Source organism: Cupressus sempervirens, chromosome 1, assembly GCF_028749045.1.
Source record: "Cupressus sempervirens isolate cs-2001-9-10 chromosome 1, ASM2874904v1, whole genome shotgun sequence".
In the NCBI taxonomy this organism is placed as follows: domain Eukaryota; kingdom Viridiplantae; phylum Streptophyta; class Pinopsida; order Cupressales; family Cupressaceae; genus Cupressus; species Cupressus sempervirens.
Window position 1 is genome coordinate 789303913 of NC_143118.1, and position 25771 is coordinate 789329683.

The 25771-nt window shown below is 32.3% G+C and overlaps 1 pseudogene; it reads right to left on the reverse strand.

Annotated features, from left to right (window-relative positions):
* Positions 1 to 23309: 23309 nt before the first annotated feature.
* Positions 23310 to 24961, reverse strand: LOC149580235 (aldehyde oxidase GLOX pseudogene; annotated as a pseudogene).
* Between the last annotated feature and the right edge of the window lie 810 nt (positions 24962 to 25771).

The window sequence follows — 25771 nt, forward strand, 5'->3', positions numbered from 1 at the left end:
TGTAGTTCTGAAATATCTCAAACCATTTCAAAATCTATTCCAAATTTTTTCCCACCCACCCTAATAGTAAATGAAAATAATTAATATCTATATAAGGTCTACTATATCTTCTGATATGAAACATATATGGTCAACTTTAAAAACATCCAAAAAAAGTGCTTTTGGCATGTTTTTATGTGATTTTTACTTCAAACATGTAGCCGATGACCTTTTTTCCACAAAAAATTGATGAAATGAAAAGTGTTTCTTAAGAATGTTCTTATCTTTCCATAAATGTAAGGTTTGTCAAATTATGATTTTAGTAAGTAATTATTACTTATTTTCTAATGGAGTTATGTATAAAGTGCTAACTCACACACTACTTGAAAAACAACTATAACTTTCAAATGGTACAACATTTTTTAAATCCAAAAGATGCATCACATTCTATGTTTCTTCTACTATAAGGAAAAAATGAAAAATTGAATTTTGCAGAGTTTTGAATTAGTTAAGGTGGTCAGACACAAGAGTTTTATTATTACAAAAATACTAAAGTCAAAATTTAATTATTAATTATTTATTTAGAATAAAAATACCCAAAAATATGTGTAACATCTAAGCATGAGTCTACTTCTTATATCTAGAATATTATTAAAAAATATTATCATTTGATTTTGATTAAGGTGGTTATACATACATCTACTTCTTAGTTTTGTTCTAAAATTTTTGTAATATTGCATTTAAATTCAAAATTTTGACCAATCAATTTTTATTTTTTTGAGATAAGTCCTAGTAGTTTATAAACTAGATTCAATTTGCTAGAGATTCTTTCCTCTCAACTTTTTGATACAAAGTTAATAAAAAGTAGAAAATTGAATATCAAGTTGACATAACACTGATTTTTAGACTTTTTATTCCCACTTAAGAGAATAGTTTGGTTGACCATGATCCTGCACATACCCACATACTATATCACTTGGTACTTGTATACTTGGAATTTCACTTGATTACTAGTGACTTGCCTAGTTGTTAAACGAGCTTGGTCCATATAGAAAATTTCTCTATTACTCTACTTCTATAAAATTACTCGATACATACTATCATATTTACATGACTTAGCCTATGTAGAGTGACTTGGTCATAGTGATGAATGTCTAAATCTGCCTTGTAAATGACAAAGTGATTGACACTAATAGACAATAGTGGTTAGAGATACCCACAACAAAAACATGTATGAAGATAACACAAATAAAATTTCAAAGAATGTTCTTAGAAGATAAGGCAAGGACAACAATGTAGAAGTGATAAAATTTAACAAGAATTGAAGGAACATCATTCATTCACCAAGGAATACATCAAAATACTAACATATAATTAAGTATTGAAGTTCTAAGAGAGAAATGATGAACTAGAAGATACTACAAAATTTTAATAAAATAATAGGAAATTCTTTAAGGAAGAAGTGGAAGAAGGGGATCTTTATGTAACGGCCCACCAAGGGATCCAAAAGAAATAACCTAAAGTCTTATTAAGTTTAGTAGCATTTTTTTCTTAAACATGAAAGATAAACCATTCACATCAAACACATAGTAAAAATAGAAATACATCATCCTCTTCAGATCAATGATATGAACAATATAATAAATGAAATAATCCACCATACATAATACATCAATACTTCAAAAGATATAACATCCATCATAAAATGATACAACATTCATCATAAAATATAACCATCCATCATAATGATCCATGAACAAAATAAAGGTAAATGCCAACAAAGAATGCTCCAGTCACAGTGGCCATGGATGGATCTCAATGGTAAGAGTGTAAAAGCACTACCACCTGACCGCGTGGAACCTAAATGGCCCACTCCCACCGCATTGAGGATATAGTCTCAAGTCTCAAATAGGATATCAAATCACATAACACATATACTCTCTAAGTCCAAGAATCCTAAAAGTATACTAACTCAAAGGTTCCAACATAGATCGACATCTAGACCTAGAGGCACACAAAGACACATAGGAAACCTAAGATGCAAGTGGAAAAGTGTCATCACAAAAATCATGTTGGGAGTTACCCAAGCAATCCCTTAGGAATATTGTGGTACCCATTGATCCTTGCAGCCATTAGTATCCTCTTATACTGATGAGGCATACTATGGAATGCAAGGTTGTAACCAAGTGTTCTCCCTACTCCCATCCTAGTCCCTGCTAGCACTCAAGGCATGGGAGAGAACATAAAATTATCTTGTTAGGTTCATTTAAGTCATTATTTAGGTGAGATGTTTTCACTTATTAAACAACTTACAATGGGTTTACTCTAGCAGCCTCTTAGGGCCTCGACCCCCATTGCAACCCGCTCCCAACACTACACATAAATAACCCACCCTAGGCTCATGAAATCACAAATTAAAGAATTGTAATAAAATCACTTCAGCCCTATACAAGTGACTGGAAAGCATCAAAAGATAATCCACAATATCCATCAGTTCCCAACGAGCAACCAGAAGGCATCCAAAAATAATATTGATCGAAGACTCCACAATAGTCAAGTCAAGCATGTCACAAAATTATATCATCAAGAACAAATCACTCAAAACACCTCAATCTTCTCAAGAGATTGGAGAGAAAATCAAATATATTGGAAAACAATAATGATCAATAATCCATACACATCATAGAGCATATCATCACATCACCATAGTTGGGTTTAGAAAGATCGAGAACAAATCATCACAACATCACAATCACATAACCCTCGAGCCTCTGGTAGACATTCAATAACTGGTCAACAATCTAGTCAACCCCAAAATCCCAAATCATAGATAGCATAAAGAAAACAAGATACAAATAAATGTTTTGGTTTTCTTTTACATTCACATGGTTAAGCCAAATATGAGGTTTCAGTTTTGTTTTAGAGTTGTTATCAAGTAAGATATATCCTCCATTTGTCTTATAATAAACTCAAGTATTAGTTAAAGTAGAATAAAGATTTACTCCCACAATTTGAAGATTAATTTTCTAAATTTACTAAGGGTAAATATCCTATTTGTTTTAAATTTACTAAGGTAAGATTCCTATTGAATCATAGTTCTACTGAAGTCAAACGTTACATCTTAAAAGATTTCCTATTTTGCTAATTAATACTCATATTAATTAAATCAAATTTTCTTTTAAATAAACTAATGTCTATTTAAAAATATCTAATTAATATTTACAAATTAAATTTAAATAACTCATTAATTATATTGAATGTCATTTATTAATTTCATAAAATAAAACTTTTAATAAATTTGTTATTAAATTAATATTTGAAATGATATATATATATATATATATATATATATACACTTAAATTAAATTAAATTAAATTAAATTTTAAAAACTTTTAATTAAAAATCGAATCATAAAAAAAAGGGCCTGCGATTTAATAAAACTGGCACTTTATTATACAAACGCCTTCCCTTAAATAAGGGAGGTCGCGACCTACCACGACAGTGGCCTGCCACGCAACCTTTAAGGCTACCGATAGTCTACTATCGTGAATAGTGCTATGGCAAGGGGTAGGATGTAACTACCCACCTCCCCATTTCAAATTTTATATATACTTACATATATACATATATATATAATAAAATGTTTCCATTCCAAACTAATTTAAATTCACTTTTTTAATTTAAAATTTGATTCATTTTTAAATGAATCAATACATATGTTTTTTTTTTTTTAAATAATTCGAATACAAGAATTAATATGATGGAAGAAAATAGTGCACCCATATTTTGTTTTGGTTTTAAATTTCCTCTAAGATGTTTTTCCCAATTAAAATATCAACCCTTCCCAATGAATTTCTCAATCTAAAATCTACTGGAAGGAAAACAATATTGAACAAATAAAAACATTCCATATTTAGAATAATTTCCAAATATCTAGAATCCACAACATGATATATTATTCACAAGAATTATCCAGATGATCATCTAACAAACATGGAGAAGATAGAAAAGAAAAGAGTGTATTTAAACTATGCAAAATTCACAAGCGTCTACCTAGACATTGATGCTAATTCTCCATGCCCCAGAAAACTATAGAGAACAATTCCCCTTTCAAAACTTTCTCCTTTCTAAAAATTTCCCCCTTCTCCAAAATTTGCAGTCCCTTGAAAACGAACCCCCAAATTGTGATAAGGAGTTCTCTCCCTAAAATCGAGGCACTAATTGTGTGTTCACCCTAGAGAACCCTTTGCTCACAACCTTTTAACTCTTTATTATCTTTTATTTGCCTTTCTTTTATCTTTTCCATGCACATACATTAATTAATTAAATTACTTTATTTGATTTTTAGTTGACCTCTTTTAAATTGATTTATTTAATTTAGTCTCATGCACGTATCATGCAATCATGAAACTTTTTAATAAATTAATTTCTTTTCCCACTTCTAAATTTATTTTTGAACATTAATTTTGATAACTATCTATTAATTTAAATAATAATATTATTTAGCATTTATTTAAAAATGCACTGTAAATATATTATGATTAAATTAACTAAATATTATCACGTTTCAAATTTAAACTTATAAATTTATCCTCAAAGTTAATTCTTTTATTTAATTCTTTTCATTTATTTAATTTCTCAATTAATAAAATAAAATAAAATATTAATATATCATATAGATTTTCCATTAAATTAAATCATTAATTAGACTTAATTAACAAAAAATTCACCAAAAACTCATAAAGTAGAATACTAAAATCCATCATAGTAAAACACATACAAAATCAAACTAAGGGGTTAGAATCATGAATTAACATCATCTGATGCATTCAAAAGGTACACAACTCAGATACTTGTCCTAATTGTCAATTAGGATGAATGGCTCAAAGGTTTAGGATTTGGACTCAAGAATTTATCTCCCCTCTCTTACCATTGAGATAATGTGATAGGGTATGCTCATCCTGGCAATTCAAGGAAGTCGATACCTGGTACCTACAACTTGCATAAAATTCATGCATGTACATACACAATATATTCTAAGCCAAATAGGCAATGGCTAGAAGTGGTACATCATGTAGATTCTGACTAGTAGGTGACTACGACTCCCTTTCTTAACCACATCATAAATCCCATACATAAAGAAAACAAACACACCCACCATACACATGCAGTATGGGGTAGGTATCCATAAGAAAACACATATGATAATCCATCTAACTAAACATCATCAATAATTTAACAACATTGTAATAATCATCATGCACACTTGAAATATATAGTACCAAGTAATCTCATCATATATCAACTGAGTTTGAAACAATATCTAATAATCTCAAGATAATGCTACTAATCATCAAACATAAAATTGGCCTAAAAGAGTTTGACAATAATAGTAGAAATGTAAACTAGAAAAATGTAGACTAGGGGCAAGTAATACACTATAGGGAAATATTTCTTTTCTCTACAAATAACGATAATTTAGAAAATATATTGGGATTGGCAACAATTACAGATGGCTTGGTTGACTCAAGATTGTCTAAAAAATAGAAGAAAAAAAAAGAGGGATGAAATCATTTGAAGAACTTATATGTAAGGCTAAGAATGATAAAAATCAAGCCATATGTAGGAAAGAAAAAAATTCCTTCCCAAGATTCAAGAAAACTCACTAAATAGAATCTGAGCATCAATGCCTATAAAAAACAAAGACTAATTAAAATATACTTAATTTTTTAAAATAGTTCAGATATAATTTTACTTAAGGAAACCAATTAACAATTAGAAGATAGCTCTATGGACAACAATTGGATATCAAGAAGAGTCAGACGCATTGATCCCAATCTAACTTTCATGTTAACTAATGTTTATGACTGAACTAAAAATAACCAAAAGATAGCTTTATGGACAAAGGTAACCAATCATCTAAATATGCATGTCTTAGAGTATCATATTATAGGGAGAGATTTTAATGCAATCCTTAAGACTGATGAAAACTATGGGTGATCTTCCTTCATTTCACAATTGCAAGAGGATTTCAATTAGTTGGTGAATAGTAATAATTTTGCTAGATTTTAAGAACATCAATGTTAACTTTACATGGTTTTTGATTGATTTTGTTCTTTGCCTAGACTCTAGTTGTTTGGGTTAGAGTTGCTCTTTTCTGTTGGTTGGTTGTAATGACTTAGAGCATATGAGACTAGATTGTAATATTGTTGTATAGGTTTAGGACCACTTCTATGTCTTCTTAAATCAAAAACATTACATAGAACAACACAAGATTAGGTTCAGAAAAATACTAGAAAAAAATGGATCGATTATTTTTCAAAGCCGACTTAGGAACTTTCAATTTCTCTCTTGAATCTAAAATTTTAAAATTTTTAGGTTTTGACCATTTCCTATTCAAGCTAGAAATTAACAAACCAACTTAAACCTACTAGAAGCCCATTTAGATTTGAAAACACATGGCTACAAAATAAAGAATTTTTGGACTTACTAAAAAATTTCGAATTTCAAGGAGAAAAAGTAAATTTCTTAGAGGGGGCAGGTGAATCATGAGTTTAAACTTGGACCCATAAAACTTTCACCATTCATTCATCATATGCATTCAATATGTAAATTGAAATAACATGTAAAGCATATGCATCTAAATCATGCAAACATGTAAGCAATTACACACATAACACCATATACAATTACCTAGAAACCTTCCAAGTGAGAAGGGAAAACTAGGGAGGGGATGACATCCAAAAATCTTCACTACTATAGTAATAATGCATATCTAATAAAGGTTACAATGATTTGACCATGAATCACGGTCTACCCTGTTAAAGGCTTACAAAGATTGTTAGGTCTCACCTTGTTAGAGGATTTCAACACCCAATTAGAAATGTGACTGGTTAGAGGACTTCAATGTACATCTAAGTAAGCACATTATTAAAAGATTTCATATAGCTTGTTAGGACTATGTTGTTAAGAGATTTAACTTAAATCAATTGTCAAAATGTCTCAACATAGATCCTACGATTGGCACTTGCTTGCCTGATGACATATCACCTCTACACAATGTATAATTGATCCTTCATGATCAAATGTCTCAATGTTGTATCCTTTTCTCTATCCTCTATTCTTCTCTAACTGATTCTATAATTCACCCTTAATTCTAAGTCACCTTGAATGCTCTCCATTCAAACTATATTGTTTAGTCCTCTAATTCAATTACTAACTCATAAAGAGTTTAGGGCTTCATCCTCCTTAAGAGGACTTAAGTGGCTTAGGGTTAGATATGAATCTATGGCTCAGATTCATCCATATTGGTACTTAGACCTTCCCATTTTCTGGTTGGTTTCATGCAATTGCATAGGGAATCCAAATATATATTCGTCATTATCTCCAAAATATCATAATCTATCCTTAAGTCAGCTCAAAAATGGTTTACATATTTGTTTGTGCCATTATAAAAAAAATATGTCAAAACTATGTCAGTTAGCATATGGAGTCTTTGATGCTTTATATGAACTATGATTTATACTATGACTCGACACCTACATTACTCGACATCCACTATTTACTCTACTCTTGAATCACTTAGCATGGTCTATGTGCTCAGCACCTGAGTGACTTGATGCTCATTGCAACTCAGCATGGTCTAATATTTACATGTTGTGCTTGGCATGTATTACTAGTTCAACATGAACTAAGTAAATGGCTTAAGTGTGTTGACACTCACTTGTCAAAACAATCTAAGATCAAGAATCTCCCCCTTTGACATGAGTGTCAAAAAAACTTGAATATACATAATCAACTTCAATCTTCTCGAGCATAACATATCCATGACTCAAGTTATATACAAAACTTCAAAATTTAAAAATTTTGGACTATCTTGTATACCTCAAAATTGATAACTCCTCCTGAGTTAATGTGTCTCCTTTGTATCCAAAATTTGTGCTCCTTTCTAGCTTCAATGCACTATATATGATACTCTTTCATCTAATATGCTATGTCTTAGATAATATATATATCTATTTGTTGTTTTCTTTTAAAAAAGGCATATCACCTCAATGGTATAAATATTCTACTATGCTTCCCCTTTTTAATTTCTCTCCCTTTTTTTTATACTCCCCAAAATATGATTCTCATATTATATTTCCATCTTATATCTTTAAAATCTCCCCCTTTATTATATCTCCCCCTTTTTGATAGTTATGTCAAATTGATTATACACCTATGGTGTATTTTTCCAAAAATGATTTTTGGACATCCATTATGATCCTTAGACATACATCCTAGTTATCACATGCAAGATCCAATGACTTAATTTGGATTGCAAGCTCAGCAAGAAGGTCTGGTAGAACATCTAGAGTAGAAGGATTGGGGTCTTTCTTTAGTAAAGTCTTTGCATAGTCTAGTTCCTTGTGCATTATCTCCACATGAGGGGTAAGGGTAGCCTAAATACTTGTTAGTTTGGCTCTAATATTAGCCTCATCTACTATTAACATAGCTAACTGACTCTGTGTCTGAAACAATGTTCTAAAATGCTTCTCACTCTGAGTTGGATTTGATGGTAATCTTGCACCTGATGCAGATATTTGACTTTCCAGATTCAGAATGTGACTTTTGGTCTCTTGGGTGACGAGTGTAAGATTGCATAGTTTTGTGTATAGTGAGAACATATTCTCAAGTACCTTCTTCACATCCTCGACCTTTGTTGCCAGTGCAATTTATTGTAGTGCTATCTCACTAGATATTTTCTCATTTACCTTTTCTTGAAACTTCTTCTCAAACCATTCTAAAAGTTTTTCATTTGTATCAATATCTTTATTTGTGACCTTTTCCACTATATCAGTCAATTGTTCTATAAGTGGCTTGGTCTCTTTAGGAATTGGTAGGCTAAATGCATCTAAAAGATGTCATTCATATCTTGGAGTGCTTTCTTCTGCTTGTATTCTCTCCTAAGAATTTCTTGATTCTTTTTCTTCTCTAAGGCTTGATGCAAAATGCCTATTTGCTCCAATGTCATAGTTGCATAGTCATACTTTGGACTCACAATTTCTTCTTCAATGCTTATTTCTCCATAATGGATTACCTTTTCTACCTTTGATGAGCTGGGGCTTGGTATTGAAATTTTCAATGGAATGGCTTCTGTGCTCGACTTCTAAAGAGCTTGTGTAGAAGGAGTGGTAGATGCTAGTAAGGCTACTAGTGCTTAGATGGTTTCCTATTCCTTGACCTTAGGTGTTAAATTATGCTCTTTAGTCTTTCCCTAATCTATCACTATGACTTGAACAACACCTTGTTCCTATGTTTTAGGTACAAATGAATCCATCTATCCTTTTTTTATTATACTGTAATATCTTTCACTTCTACTTGCTTCTTTGCAATAGTATCAACTTTAAGACTCGTAGCAACCTTATTAGATGTATCTACTATTTTTTGAACTGAAGGTAGTACATTAGTAATATAAGGGATGATAGAAGGTGGTTCTTTTGGATCCACCCTTTCCCTTGTGACCTCAGTTACTAAGTTTTGCAATTCTTCTATACTGACCAAAACTAGATTTTCACAAAGTTTAGCTTGGAATGTAGATTGGTCTAGAATCTTTTTCAAGTCTTCTATAGTAAGTGGATTGATTTTGTAAGATAAAGCATCAAAAAAATCCTTAACAATTATGGTTTCAGTGGTCTTGATTATGTCATGGGGAGGACTAACACTTGACACTTGTGTGTCCTACACACTATGTTCATCTTGTTGCTACTCAGTTGTTGCCTTGTCATCATTTTACTTTTCTATTTCTTCACCAACTGTATTATCTTTATCATCTTCCTTTCCATCATTTTTTCCCTCATCCTTATCATCATATTTATCATCAAGTTTACCCTCTGAAGGGTTAGCTTCTCCTTGTTTCATACTGGTCAACCCATAGATAGGTTTCCATAATTGAGTTGATTTCTTAACCACATATTCAATGTTATTTTGAAGAATGTTGAAGGCTCTATATTTAGGTGTGAACCTAACTACATATCTCTTGAAAACCTTAGAAATTTTTCCCTTTTTCAATTTTGACATTACTTGGGCTAATGTTGTTTCCCTAATTTGTCTTTCTACATTTAGACAATGATGCCATTTTTTCTCAACAATATCATATAAAAATTTTGGTACTGAGTTGGAAAATTCTAGTGGAGTGTTCTTAAACTTTGACATCATGGAATATAATGCCTCTTCCACTTGATATTTCTCTTCTTTTCTAAGTTTGTCAAAATCAATATGTTTAAAACCAGATAAATCTGTATTGCTTTTGACATTTTCACGTAAGTTTTCAAGATCAAATAGAGGATTGTGACTTACCACTTTAAATTGTTTATTTGCATCTAATTCTATCCTTTCTTCTTTAGAATCTAGTTGTGCCACATATTTTCTTCTCTATCTTTTATGCTCTTTTCCACCTTCCTCTATTTGCTTGGTCTTTTCTTTGGCCTTTTGGGTAGTTGCATGTGTGCTGGCTCTAGTGGTAGGAATAGTGGGCTTGGCTGGACTAGGTTTGGCAATCTTCTTTGCCCTTACCACTTGCTATGCCTTAGCCTTCCTCTTCTTTGGCTCAACAAGAGTAGGTGCTTCCTTAGCTTCTTCTTCCATGACAACCTCAGTTTCCTCCTCTTCCCTGTCTTCTCCTATGCCTTGGGTCAATGCAAGAGGTGCTTAAGTTTGTGTTTCTTCTTCCTCTTCTTCCTCTTCTTCTTCTTCGTCTTCCTCCTTTGCACCTTCTCCAAATTTGACTTTTAGTTTCTTCACTATCTTATCTTTCTTCTTAATGGCTCATGCAATTTTTAACTCCATGGTAATCTTTGATTTTACCATCTCATAGTTGCCAAAAATATTTGCAGTTTTATCTATTTCCTCTACTAGTTGTGTAGTGATAGTTGTTGAGGCTTCATCAACATTGATCTCATAACCAAGTGGTCATAGCCATCTTACCCTTGGTATGGTAGCTTGCATAGAAGTGTAATTAGCATTAAGAAGAAAACATATGTCATTATAGTGTTGTTCAACCAAAGAAACTAGTATCCTCATTCTTTCCTTCATTGATTTCTTGAAATCTTCAAAGTAACTTGTCATCAAGGTTTCAAAGTTTTCTCCCATCTGCTCAATAAACTCATTGATCTACATTACAATTGATCTATTTTTTTTCCAACCTATAGTACCAAAAGAGGGAAATGTATTTTATACATAAAATAATATACAAACTAGTATTAAACCAAACTTGCACTGTGCACTCTTAGTTTTCCTAATAGCTCCAAGATTTTCCATAGGTTGTTGTAATTATAGCTCTACCAGATCATATGTATGATCTTTCTTTACAATTTTGTAACCAACATCCACAACTATGTAGGCTATACTATTCAATATATTGGATTGATAGAATTTGTGTGAGATTACCCTTACAAAAATGTTTAGCAATGGATCAAAAATGGTATCTATTCTCATGCCTCTCTTATTCCATTTTGCTCTAGTATTCTTCTCAATTACTTCCTTGGAATCACTTCTAATTATCTTTGTCCAATCTAGGGTTGGGTAACTATTAACCCTATGAATTATTCTCCTACTAATCTTGATTGGTCCTCCTTACAGCCACAAGGACCCATCATGAATTCTACTTAGAATAATTCATATCCACTCAGTTGTAAAAACATAAAGAAAATCTAGGGCTCATGTTAAACCCTCTTTCTCAACAATTTTTTATTCTTCCTTCAAGACACCATTTTCACACACTCTGTTAGATGCATCTCTTCTCTCCATGTCTCCTACACTTCCTATCTTGGAATTGTAGCACTTCCTCACATCTTGCACCATAATTATGTTTGGTGGGATCATTAACAATGTGCCAAAAGGATCTTGCTTATAGGTGATGTCAAGAATGGATTTAAAAATGGGTTTCTTAACTTCATTACTGACAAGCTAAACATTCAAAACCTCCTTCCCTTCAACATTTTTTAAGCTAGATGCCATTTTGTCAAACTAGGGTTTATGCAAAAGTAAACTGTGTAGCTCAGTTTGTGATAAATACTTTGTGAAATTAGTCAATCTAGTGATGAATCTCTATACAAGTCTGTTGTATTTGCTCCTAAAAAATTAGAGGTCACTACTAGCTCTTCTTGTTCTTTTTCTATTTCAAAATGATGAATAAATGAGCTCAAGTTGATCATATACCCTTTGAAAACCTTGCATTTGATGCTTAGTTCTTATACAACTATAAGCTTGACAATAGCCATTTTTAGTTTCGCTCAGCATCCATTTATATTTACATCACTCAGTAGCTACTACATCTACTAGATAATCTAGCATCTTAGCATCAACTAACATTCCACTTGACACATACATGAAATTTTTCATATTTAGCAACAACAAGAAAAAATTTAAAGTTTTAACTTGAATTTTCAACATCTTGCATCCTTATTCATGCTTTGGAATTGATGAATGATATAACACTTTAATATTAGTCCCACATACCTCTTGTTTACCTAGTTTGATGAGGTGTGATTACTTGACCCATTGGGTGAAGTGGTCCCTTATCCATTTGATGTGTTGCAATCATCCTTCTTTTTCCATGTCTTGTTTATCTCTTCTCTAATGTGCTCAACATCTTCCTTGGCTTTGCCTTTATCAAATTTACAACTTGGTGCCTTTGACCTAGTTGAACAATGCTTACTAATGTGACCAGTCTTCAAACAACTAAAACATGTGGTTTGACTCAACCACTTTTTGTAGTTACCACTGAAGTGTGTCCTAATACAATTCTTAGGAACATGTCCATATTCTTGAAAATAACAATAGCTATATCTTGTATTGTAATCACAATTTTAAGAGTTCCCATTGCTTCTTACCTTTGTTGGCCTATTTGATAACCACATTAATTTGGATCTACATTCAAAAGCCCTATGTCCATATTTCTGACAGTTGTAGCAATATCCTTCAAATCTTTGTTTATGCATGGTTCTGGTTCGACATTCATCTACCTGATGACCTTGCTTGTTGCACTTATGACAATGATTCATGTTCTTAGGCATGACATTCTAATTTGTATTCTTTCTCCTCCACATATTAGTAGTGTGTCCTTTCTTACCATAATTATGACAAGTAGGTTTGAAGTTCTCACCTTTAATGTTCCTTTCTTCAACAACTTTGGATGGTTCTCCTTCTTTAGTGCTTGTGTAGCCTAGTCTTGATGTATCATAGTTAGGTCTAGGGGATCTTAATAATTGCTCAAAGTATTTGATGGTATCATTTGGCTTATTGACACTTATAGAAAATTCATTTTCTCTTTTTAGGTCACTCTATGATTGTTCATTTTGCAACTTAAAAGTATTTATCTCAGTGTCCTTGACATTTAGTTCATAGTTGGCATTCATCATTTAACTTAAGAGTATCCAATTACATGTTGGAAATCTTGGTTAGCTCTGTTAACTTCTCTTCTAGTTTTTTTGCCATAATTCTTTTGTCTTCTTCAACCATGGCTTTGTCTTCTATAGTCTTCTTTTGTTTAGTCACCTCACATAGTAGTATAGCTTGTGATTCTTGCCCTAGCTTGAGATTTCTAATTTCCTCAGCTTGGATTCTATTCTTTTCTATTAGATCTACAACTGTTGCATCAAATTCATTTGAGTCTCCATCTGCAAATAGCTTAGTAGTGTCTATGTCTTTGTTTTGTGTGTCATTCTCCACAATAGCAACTTCTTTCCTTCTCTTCAAGGATTTCTTTAGTTCCTCTCTTGCCTCATTCAATTGATGTAGCATGAGATGTATTTCAATCTCTTGGTTCTCAATAGTTTTTCCCAACTTGTAGACTTCCATTTCAATATCTTTCCTCAAAGCTACAAAGCTTCACTTTTAGAGAACTAGGCACTAATACCAATTGTTGGAATTGCGAGAGGAAAGAGTAAACTTCAGAGGGGGGTGGGGGGTGAATTGGGAGTTTAAACTTGGACTGATAAAACTTTCACCATTCATTCATCATCTATATTCAATATGTAAACTAAAATAACATGTAAAGCATATGCATATAAATCATGCAAACATGTAAGCAATTACAAACATAACACTTGATATGATTACCTAGAAACCCTCCAAGTAAGAAGGTAAAAATGGGGTGGAGATGACATCCCCAAATCTTCACTACTATAGTAATAAAGTGTATCTAGTGAAGGTTACAATGATTTGACCATGAATCATGGTCTACCCTATTAAAGGCTTACAAAGACTTTAGGTCTCACCTTATTAGCGGATCTCAACACCCTATTAGAAATGCGCCTGTTTAGAGGACTTCAACTTAAAACTAAGTAAGAACATTGTTAAAGGATTTCATACAACTTGTTAGGACTACTCTGTTAAGAGATTTAATTGAAATCACCTGTCAAAATGTCTCAGCATAGATCCTAGGATTGGCACTTACTTACCTAATGAAAAATCACCTCTACACAATGCCTAATTGATCCTTCATGATCAGATGTCTCAATGTTGTATCACTTTCTCTATCCTTTGTTCTTCTCTAATTGATTTTGTAATTCACCCTTAATTCTAAGTCGCGTTGAATTCTCTGCATGCAAACTGTCTTGTTCGCTCCTCCAAATTGATTACTCACTCATAAAGATTGTAGAGCTTCATCCTACTTAAGAAGAATTAGGTGGATTAGAGTTAGGTATGAATCTATGGTTGAGATTCATCGTTATTGCCACTTAAACCTTCCCATTCTCTGATTGGCTACATGCGATTCCATAGGGAATCCAAATATAGATTCACCCTTATCTTTTAAAGATCGTAATCTATCCTTAAGTCATCTAAAAAATGGCTTATAGAGTTGCTTGTGCCATTAGAAAAAAAAATATCCAAACTATTTCACTCAGCATATGAAGTCTCTGATGCTCAGCATGCATTATTCTATATACTATGACTTGACACTTACATTAGTCAGCATCCACTATTTACTTGGCTCTTGAATTACTTAGCATGGTCTATCTACTCGGCAAGTGAGTGACTCGACTCTCATTGCAACTTAGCAGGGTCTAATATTTACATGTTGTGCTTGGCATGTATTACTAGTTTAGCATGAACTCAGTAAATGGTGTAACTGTGTTGACACTCACTTGTCAAAACCAATCTGAGATCAACAAAAAATTGGTGGAATAAAGTATGATTCAAATATTCTAAAATGTTTTGCTTTGTTTCAAAATTAAAATTCATAGAGAACAAAAATATCAAAAGGAATAAAGAAATATTTGGAAAGATTTCTAAAGAAAAGATTAATATAGAACAAGATCTTTATGACCTAAGTAATGAAGTTATTAGTAAAAGTATGGATGAAAATGATTATTACAAAGAAAAAGAATTACTTACTAAACATCGAGATATCCTCGCAAAAGAAGAGATATTTTGGGAACAAAAGTTTCAAGAAACTTAGCTTTAAAAAGGAGATAGGAATACAAAATTATTCCATGATAGCATTACATAAAGGACAACAATCAATAGAATTATTCAAATTAGAGGAATAAGTAATAATTGGATACAAAAACTAGAGGAGATAACAATAGAATTTGTACAATACTTTGAAAATATATACAATGACATAATAGATCCAATTTATAAGCTAATGAGGATTCGATGTCAAATATACCAAAATGAATAACAGATAAAAGTAACAATTGGCCAAACAATACCTTTACTTGCAAACAATAGAAGAAGTGGGTTTTCAAATGCATCCAAATAAGGCACCATTTTTGGATGGATTCAATACAAATTTCTTCTAGAAATGTTGGCATATAATAGGTAAAGAACTATATGAAGCCTTAGAAGCAACAATTTAGGAGAATTTTTAACAAAGTTAAATAATAACTTTGTCACACTAATACCAAAAGAATCAAACTATTCAAAATTAGATCACTTTGGACCAATGGTACTTTGCAACACTATCTACAAGATATTGTCTAAATCTTTAGCTAATTACTTAAAATAATTACTACCAAATATTATTTTATAAGAATCAACAAGATTCATACGTAATAGATCTATTCTACAAGGAATTATTATATCATAGGATATAGTTCATAATACCAAAATTAATAAAGAACCAATCATGTTAATTCAATTAGACATTCAAAAATATTATGACAAAGACAACTACAAATTTCTTTGTAAATGCATGCAAGCCTTTTGTTTTTTCTAAACAATAGATAAATATATATTTAACTACACCTCTATGCCTGAATTATCTATCATATTTAATCATAATCTTGAGGGATTTTTCTCAAATACCTAGGGGAATCTATCACCCTTTTATTTGTGATTATGGTTGAAGCCCTTGGTAGAGTTATTCATAGATCACATAAAGAAGGAAAAGTTGAAGGCATTAAAATATCATAAAATACAAAAAGTATTACCCATTAGTCATTTGTTGATGATACCATATTACTAGGTGCCAGTACCATAAATGAGGCCCAACAATTCAAAGATGTTCTTCAAAAATATATGTTTTGCATATGGAAAAATGGTGAACACCAATAAATATAAATTTAAAAGATTCCTCTTTAATACTAGCCGAGAAAGAGAATCAAAAATATGAAATATCTTGGGTCAAGATAGCAAATTTTCTAGGTAAATACTTAGGAATAAAAATTGAGAAATGAATTAAAAGAAATAATTAATGGGAATAGTATCAAACAAGTTAAAAATAAAATGGATAAATGGAAAGGTAAATTCCTATATAACATACGAAGCTATGATGATTAGATTAGTTCTAATGGTAATTCTCATTTATCAAATTTCTATTCTACCCATGCCAATAAGTATATGCAAGAAAATTAAAACTTATATTAAAAACTCCTATAGGCAAGGAACCTGAGATGAAAATAAAATATAGTTCCTAAAATGGGAAAGTATTTGTAAAACCAAAGAATTATGGGTTTTAGGCATCAAAAAAATTGTCGTGAAAAATTTAGCTTTCAGAGCCAAACAATGTTGGAATTTATTGATGGAACCTTGTAGGAAATGAGTCATTATTCCTCTAGACAAATATGTGTAAAAATCAAACCCCATCCATAATTTTGGTGTAAAAACCAACCTAATTTTGATTAATGAAGGAGTATACTAGATACAAAGAGCATTGGGGTAGGGGTGGGTGGAGGGTGAATTGGAATCTATAACAATTTATTCTTTTCATAGATTCATCCACATTTATCAATAAATTATGCATGCAAAACTATAAATGTAAACTTTTTGTAACATTTAAATCAATTCAATGACATGGCTGAAACTAATAACACATAAGACAATATGTTATTACATAGAAACCCTCTAAGGTGAAGGTAAAACTAGGGTGTGGATGAGACCCCAATCTTCACTACTATAGTAATAACTTGTTGACCAGTTAAGGTTACAATATTTTACCATAAAATATGATCTACCCTATGAGGGGTCTTCCTTGTTAAAGACTTAAGAATCTATTAGATTTCAAATTGCTAGAGTATTTGAAACTTAAAAAAAATTAAGGACTCTATTATGAGATTTACAAAGATTTGTTAAGACCACTCTATTAAGAGATTTACCCTGATTGAAATCTATTACAACTGATTAAGTTCTGGACTCTTGGTTTTCTCTACAAGCTGATTTTGAGTAATCTCCTTATTAACTGATCCTCTTATCTGATCTGGTAACACTTGTCTTTCCCTTTCACATTCACTGCTTATAAATAAGTCACTTGCTCTGTTAGATGATAACAAAACTCTTGAATGACTTATGATCTTTTCAATGTTGCATAATATAATGCTTCATGTTCATATATACTCTTATCCTTCCTCTTCATTTTCGTGCTCTTGATCTAGGTTAAGATCATCGTAATTTAAAGATTTCCATAAAGAGTTTTCTAGATGGTTATAGGTTTTTCCACTTCATTGTCATCATCGAACATACACATAGGGATATGTGATCCTCATCATGTAAATTTTACCTAAAAACCTCTTCAAAACTTGCACAAACTTTCAAAGGTGACTTGATAATCATTTTACCCAAAAGTTTATTCCATTCTTGACTTTTATGTAGAATCTGCATTGCTTGGCATTGTTGTTGCTCAACCTTTATGAACTTTTGGTGATTGACATATATTGTGCTTGGCACATACTATACCACATGGTGCTTGTATACTTGGAATTTACATGGTCACTGATAACTTTCTTGGTCTATACTATCTTATGTACATATCTTAGCCTATGTAAAGAAGCTCAGTTGTAGTGATGACTGTCTGACTCTGCCTTGTAAATGACTAAGAAATTGACACTAATAGACAATAATGGTTAGAGATACCAACACATAATGGTTCAAGGATTTCAAATTTTATACAATCATCTAAATAAATTATAAACAACAAATTAACTTGAGACATTGATGATGGAAGTGATGCTTAGTTTTTAGAAAATTCATTGGGAGGGTATGCCCCATGATTTCAAAGAAAATTGACCTGTTTATTCAAAATACATTAAAACAAGTTTAGGGAAATGGATTATTACATTATATTGGAAAGGATGATAATTCTCTAACTTAAGGATGGAAATGGAGATCTGTGGATGGTGTCAATTTGAAAAATGAGAAAAAAAAAGAAAATGTATTGATTATATAGACAATATGACCTTTGTAATAAGGAAAGGATAGAAAAAATCATGTTATGTATATCTAACAAAAAAAATCACAAGATCAAAGATAGGTATAATCAATATATCAATTTAATAGTAAAACATAATTCAGATTATCCACTTTATTTATGCTAGCACAATGCATTTTTACCAAAAGTAGGCAAATTCCTTTCGGCGACCATGCAAAAGGATTTGCTAACTATAGAATGGTTTCGAAAAGATGGTTATGAAGGTCCCTCAAGACGTGTATCATGTAAAAAAGATTCAAATATGGTAGATCATATTTAATACTTAATTTCTGATATTCATATAATTATTGGAAAACCATTTGTCAAAAGTTAAATTGGTGTACAACTTTTTCCCAAGACTTTAAGGAGTTCCTACAAGAGTTGTCATACAAAGCTATAAATTCACTAAATAAGGACATTTAAGTATTATCTCCATCAATAGTCACATAGAACTTATGGAATGAAAGAAATCAAAGGATATTTCATAGCAAACCAATGTCTTGCTAAGAAATTAAACAAAATATTAAGAAAATTAAATCATTGTGAGCGCTCCTTTTCATTATGGGATTTCCTTTTATGTAAAAATAGGAATCGATTAATTATTCCACCTCAATATGGTAAAGGGGGACAATCTATTATAGAAAATAAATTAATGTAAATGGGAACCTCCTAGAATGGGATGTATTAACTAAACTTTGATGGGGTTTTAAGAGGTAATCTAAGAGTATCAAGAATAGGTTGTATTGTTCATGATTGTAAGGGTCATTGAGGTAAGATTTCCAAAATCTTAAACTATACTACTAAAAAAATAGCATTACCAAAATGACTTCATCTTAGCAAGAACCTCGATGTAAAAAAATTAATAGTAGAAGGAGACTCTTAAATAATCATTAATGCAACAAGGATGGGTAAAATAAAAAATTTTAAACTAAATTCAATATTAGAAAGAACCCTTCAATTGAGTACACATTTCTTAGAAGTTGAGTTTCAACTGCTTTATAGACAAGATAATAAGCAAGTTGGTGAACTAGCTAACCTAGGTGTAGATGGATTAACAATAATATACTTTCCTATAAGATTTGAAGATGACTTTAAAAACAAGTGTGATTTAAATCATCTTCTTTCCTTTTGACATAATATATTAAATTCAAAAATTTATTCTAAACAAATCATTGCAACAACCATAGAAATATGATCATTTGCATTTGGCATAGAAAATATGAAGCCCTGTACTAAAAAGCACAAAATAAACAAGTTCTATATAATGGCTTAGTGTTCGCCACTACTTTTTAGTATAAATTCAATTTTGATTTAATAAATTGACTATAGTATATAGAATATTTAAATCACTTAAAATATTATTATTTTTATAATAAATATATATATAATAGTATTTCTTAAGAGATTGTATAATATAAGTATATATAATATTTTTAACTAAATGAAAAAAATTAATTTGTAAAATATAATATTAAAAATTCAATATTAAAAATCATAAAAAGTATCTCGAAGTATCATGTTTTACATTCTGAGTTAAAATGTTATAAGTCACATTAGTAAAAAATATAACTCTTAAAAACTATCATGTTTTACAAACTATAAAATTTGGCCCATATAAGACTTAAAATAATTCATCCAATCAAATCATAGAAACATATTGTATAGAAATTATTAAGTTAAAAATAGTGCATCTAACTATGCACAAAATATTGATTTTAATAATTAAATTTAAAGATGGTAAATTTAAACTACTTGAAAGGAAATTTTTTTTTTTTTTTTAAAGAGGGGTAAACGCTTTGACCTGGAGCTATGAACCAATGAGGCCACAAACGGGGGACCTCATCCCCATGAGATTTGAACCTTGATGTCAAGGATAACAACACAACAACTTAACCATCACAACATGCCACTATTGGCAAAAGGGTTTGTGGTAAACCTAGTGTGACTCGAACCGGAGTTGATGCGTAGCACCGGGATCATTAGCCTAACACTACGCCTCACGACTCGCCTTCACACCAACTCGGCTACTCACTCACCCTTGAAAGGGTTTGTGGTAAACCTAGTATGACTTGAACCAGAGTTGATGCGTAGCACCGGGATCATTAGCCTAACACTACGCCTCACGACTCGCCTTCACACCAACTCGGCTACTCACTCGCCCTTTTGAAAGGAAAACTTTCAATCATGAGTTAGCGCATGGAATGCAAAAAGTATCACAGTATTACTTAGCCTATGAAAAGTCCTAAAAATATCTAACTTCATATTGTTAGCATATAAAAATATGCATTTAGTAGATTTGAAGTAGTAATAAGATCATTAAGAGTTAATTTATGAATTAAAAAAGGATAAATGTTTATCATTCTTTCTAAATAATACTTAATAAATACATCTTAGACAAGTATGAAATGTTGTACATAGTATTAAAAGTAAACAAGAGGTTAACATCTAAATGGATTAATTGACAAAGAAGACAATAGAGAAAAAGGAACACAAAATGTCTCTCTTACAAATGAAGACATCACTAGAGAATTATTTGGCCAACATGCCTTTTACTTGAAAAAAAATCACAATCAAAAATATTTTTTCCTACAAAACATTAAGAAATTGGGTAGTAAAATATATTCTCTTTTTGTTTTCTCTTGTTAAATTGAGAGATTTTCAAAGATTTTATAGAGTAATTCTTAAAGTTATCCCTTACCCCATTCTTATGCAAATTGATCATGAGTAGGCCCCTATCAATCAACTAACTATTTTCTAAATAAATGAAATAAAAAATTAACAATCAAAATATCTATAAAACTATTTGTTTATCATTAAAAACATTGCACTCTAAACTGAAATAGTTTAAATTACATTCTTACACTATTATATTTTTTTTTAAATATTATTTTTTAATGAATCATTTAATCTTTTCTAACTCAAATTGATTCTTAACTAAACAATAAGAATCTAAACTAAACTTTAAATTCCTAACTAAATGATAAGAATCTAAACTCAACTACAAAGAAAGACTATAAAACTATTTAAACTAATTAATCCTTCCCCAACTATTAGTTCTTTTCTAGTACCTAATTGTATCTTTGTAAAACCTTTAAATATATATATTCTAATGTACATGAAAAATATAAATTTTAATTATCATTTCTACTTGAATTAAAAAAAGGTCTCAAAATATTTGTGAAGAGTTTTGCTCTAGATCGAATTGGTCCATTCGATTATAATAGAAAAGCTTAGCGTGTTCTATAAGTTAATCATATTCATTTTCAAATAAATAACTGTATAAGTTAATCATATTAGAAATACATTTTATGTATTTTATCAATAAAATCCTAAATCATGTATATAATTTTTATTATTACCTAATTTAAATATTTTTCAATTGAAAATATTTAATAAAGTATTTTTCTTTTGTTATTAATATGTTAATAATGTGCTATTTAAAATTTTTAATTTGATATTTAAATATTTAGAACATTCTATGGTTTGTATATTGATATATTGTGAAAATATTAAAATATTGAATATTTCTTTAATTTTATTTAAAAAATTGTGAGCTCCATTGTTTAAGTATTATATAGTACATAAAGCCATGCATATAGATGGGATGTTTTCAACCAATTTTGTTAATATTCTTAAACAGATCTTTTCTAGAAATATAACAATTATATTTTACTTTGTAACATATTCTACATATGTCCTTTTAATAAATATATTTTAATATTTTCAAAAACTAAATTGTGATTTTAATGGAATTTATATAATAATAACATTATCATAGAATATGCCTGAAATGAATGTTTTCTCAATTAAAAGAGAGGATCTAATAGTTAAAAATCCTAATTTTATGCTTCTCAAGTTCTCTATCATAATTTCAAGTAAATACAAATTCTTAAAATAACGTTTTGTTTTATAATATATTTATTATTGAAATGTTGAAAATTATTTTAAAAATAAGAATTATGTCGAGTAATGTTTCGCTGGCTAATATCACGTGATTATTACTTTTTCAATTTTAAAATACATTTCACTGAATTATAACTTGTCATAAATTGATGATGACGACTAACGATTTTAAACTTGGACGATCATTATTAGATATTAAATCGATAAATAAAATTACAGCCATTAAAGAAATGAGCCTTTAAATACCTAAGAAATCAGTGGTTGTTTTCGTCACTTCGTTGTATGGTCTACCCTCAGCAGGAACTTTTAAAAGATCCGGAGGCAGTGGATTGGATAAGAAAAAATATTTTCATCTCCAGTCGAAACCAAACGGTCTGTCAAATTAACTCATTCACAGTCATAGCCTAGATTAAATTGCTTGATTGATTTAATGCTGGTTATACGTATTAAAAGGAAAAACCTACTATTTTCATCTTTCTCTGTATTACTAACATGACAACTGATTAGCTTTTCTTATCAGTGGAGAAAAATGCATAATTTCAAAAACATCAGGTTCAAAAAAGCAACCGATAAAATTCCATTTACATTTCACTTTGATTACTAACATCAAAGTAAAAATTCTATTTCTATATTCATTTCACTTTTTTTTTCTAACACCAAACTATTTCCACTGCTCAAGGACCTTGGTTTTTTCTTTTTCCAGAGTCCCTGCGACAGCAATATATATATACTAAACATCAAGTCCTCCTGTTGTTACTAATTAATGAAACGAATCCACTCGGCCTGGCTGGGAATACCTGCATTAACAACGGTGAGCAAGTAATAACCCGAAGGAGCCGCCACTGAGCTTGGCGGCGCCGTCAAACCCACAACGTACCCCTTGTCACCTTTCAAAATTTCTGTCGCCGCCAGAGACAGCATTCTCTGGTTCATGGCCACAGTATGCGTCGTGAAAGGAGGGGCGTAAGCATAAAACAAAACATCAGGACTAGGCCTCAGAATGAGAGAAAAACGGACAATGAATCGACCATGTACTGAATCTCCCTGGCCGATAAAAAAGTAATCTTGGGCCTTCTCCGGTTATAATGCGGGTGCAGATAATAAGGACTGTAGGCTTCCACGCGGAGCTCAGTCGGAAACGGCACACCGGAGAAATGGAAGCCCAAATTGGGGTTGCTTCCAGCGACCAGAACTCTGCCGTCGGGAAGAACAATGGCAGAAGAATGATACATGCGAGGAATTGGCGACGCAGCAAGAACAGTGAATCTTTTCCCCCGGGGCTTCGTGGGTCTGTAGAGCCAAGCGTTCGTCACCGGTTCTCGAGCTCGTTGGAACCCGGCTGTACCGTTTTGGGCACCATTAATTATCAGAATCTCCCCGTTTGGAAGAATGATCATGTCGGCCATTATCCTCGGCCCGGGCATCTCCTCCATACGCCAGAACGGGTTCTGTGAAGTGATCTCCATTCTCCCGCAGCTGTTCAACGCCGTCAGAAAAGTTTCCGGCCATTGGGCAACCTCGTAGGCTCCCGAACCCGCTCCTCCGCAGATCATGACTTCCACGCGCGTGAAATTGTCGGATGACTCGAGCGGTAGCATGACAGAGGAAGCGGACGACGGGTAGTTTCTTGCTCCGCCGCCTGGCATTTTTGGGAACGTTCTGACGACACGATTGTGTGTGTAGTCGAGGAGAATTGAGTCCCTGTTGGCGAAGATAAAGAGATTGCCATCGGAACTGAGATGCAGGAATGGGTACAGATTGTTCTCCTTGGCGTCCGTTGTCTGCACCAGAAACGGCAGCTGGAAGACACCTTCTTCATGGGTGCGCTTCGGAATGAACTCGTAGCTTGTCGATCTGCGGCCTCCCACGACGATGACCCGATTGTCCGGGAGAATCTGATCGGAAGCGTACCATCGTGGGGATGAGAGCTTTGTTCGGGACTCGATCCAGTCGCTGGAGCTGTTGAAGCACGGTGTGAAGGACCGGATGATCCGGTTGCCGTTGTTCCAGCCGCCGGTCTGGAGGAGCGTTCCGTTGCTGAGAAACGAACCCGAGGAGCACCACGTGTCGGTGACGAGATGCAGAGGCCTGACCTTGTTGGTGGCGATGTCGTACTCCACCGAGTGCGCCCAGCAGTCTTGTTTCGCCCGTTTAATGATTCCGCTGTTGTTGCACGGCGGGTCGGTTCTCCTTATCTGCGATCGCCCGGCCTTCGTCTGGTCGAATATGAGGACTTTGTTGGTTTGTGTGAGCGCCATGTGCATTGCCGAGACTCCGGCGTTCTCCAGCATAAGCTCCCATCTCCCCTTGTGCGCATTCTCTCCTTGGACTCTCAAATAACTGGTTACATAAAACAGAAGCACCATGATCTGTACCAGAGCTCGGCATGATACGAATTGACGGTTCATTGTGCTGGACGATTGGAGATCAGATCTACTATCTTGGGCTATAATGCAACTAAAAATGTTTTGAACTGAGTCGAGAGATACAGTGAAACGAGGAGTGGATACAGAAAAGAAAGGAAATTTTGCTGGAGAGAAATATATTTGCTTTTCTCATAGATTGTTGCCTTTATAAACACATGCGGACTGCACCTTTGATAAAATTGCCTTATATGGCAGTGCAATCAAGCACCGAAAATTGAGGAGATTTGTTATCGTTTATGGCAAACTTGTCTGAACTCCGAGTCTCCGCACTCATAGAACACTCAGAAATGTTTCGTATTTCGACGAGTTTGATTGAATGAGTTTAAGACTTTCTAAAGGAAATTCTGATCCAGCATCGGACTACTTGGAAGGAATTTTGTCATCTCAATCATCTGGTCAAATGACTGCTGTTGTTTCAGAGTGTCTTTGCTCAAGGTAGAAGGTTGGGTATTTATAGATACTGAATTGTTTTCGTTTTCTGCCACTGGGAGTACATTTCTTGATGAGTGAGATGGAGTTATATTTTTTTAGTGTTTGCAAAATAGATACACGCGAGTTAACGTAAAATTAGGGTAAATATGAGACGGTTAGTAATCCTGCTGGCCGATATTCTAAATATTCAAATTTCTAATTAAATGGTTAGATATAGCTCAGTGACAGCCGGAACTGCTATTCTAGAGTGCATTCATGTATAAGACTATAAGTTACTGAACATCTATATCAGATTTTCGGCAGAGTGTTTACAATCATCTAGGACTATCCTACGCTAGATGCTATTATCAATTTTATACA